Genomic DNA, 955 nt, shown 5'->3' with positions numbered 1-955 from the left:
ATTCAGATGGTGACTGCCCCCAGGGGAAGCGCCCATCGCTCTAGTGCAGGCTCTCCCCAGTGGAGCCCGCTCTTTTCACTGGTATCCCCTTCGCTTTTTTCCCCAACAACATTGGAAAGTAACCACCCAGTTTTATGCACTACTTCAATCTTCAAGGTCTCTTCCTTTCCTGAGTCAGCACCTATTTAAACCAGACACTTTAATGAGGTTTGCCATTTCGGCTGTGAGCCTTTCTCTTTGTTCTGCCCATCGGCCACCTCGGCGGGATGAGGACCAATGCTAACTGCAGAGTTATGTCAAAGCAGATCTTTGTCTTTCCAACAGTAAGTTTCTTTCCTCTCCTATCCGCTGCTTATGAATCACATTGCCTACGCTTCCTACCTACTGCGCAGGTAAGCGAGTTTCCATATAGAAACACCCAGCATGTTGCTTCAGCATTGCTCCCTTGCCTTTTTATTTTTGATTTTTTGTTAAATACACCATTTTATGACACATACATTGTTGCTACATTGTGACAAGCTTTTAACTAGTAAGGAAGAAGCTTTTACAATTGCATTTCTGAAAAGGCTCCAATTTTTTTCTCATAAAGATCCTTGGGATAAAAAGCAGATTAACGTTCAGAAGTAAGTTAAATGAAAAATTGAGGTTGCTCAGAGGGAGATGTTAAAGGCTGACTGGCACAAAAGGGTACTTTCTGGCAAACCTCTCGAAGCACTAAAAGAAAAGGGTCAAGAGTCATCTGCTTAAGTAATGATCTCCAAGGCAAAAATATTGGCTGGCCAATCCCATAACTACAATGGACTATTATATGTATGTTCTATAGGCTGAATGCATCAATTATACTCATCATGTGGCTTCTTGAACGTGCTTAACTTGCTATTTCCTTTTATTCAATGTGATAGCACATAAATTAATGCAAAGGCATACATGAGAGTATTTTATACCTTCTCTCCTC

Source organism: Fulmarus glacialis, unplaced genomic scaffold (genome assembly GCF_000690835.1).
Source record: "Fulmarus glacialis isolate BGI_N327 unplaced genomic scaffold, ASM69083v1 scaffold20068, whole genome shotgun sequence".
Classification (NCBI taxonomy): Eukaryota; Metazoa; Chordata; class Aves; order Procellariiformes; family Procellariidae; genus Fulmarus; species Fulmarus glacialis.
Note: the sequence above shows the minus strand (reverse complement) of the source record.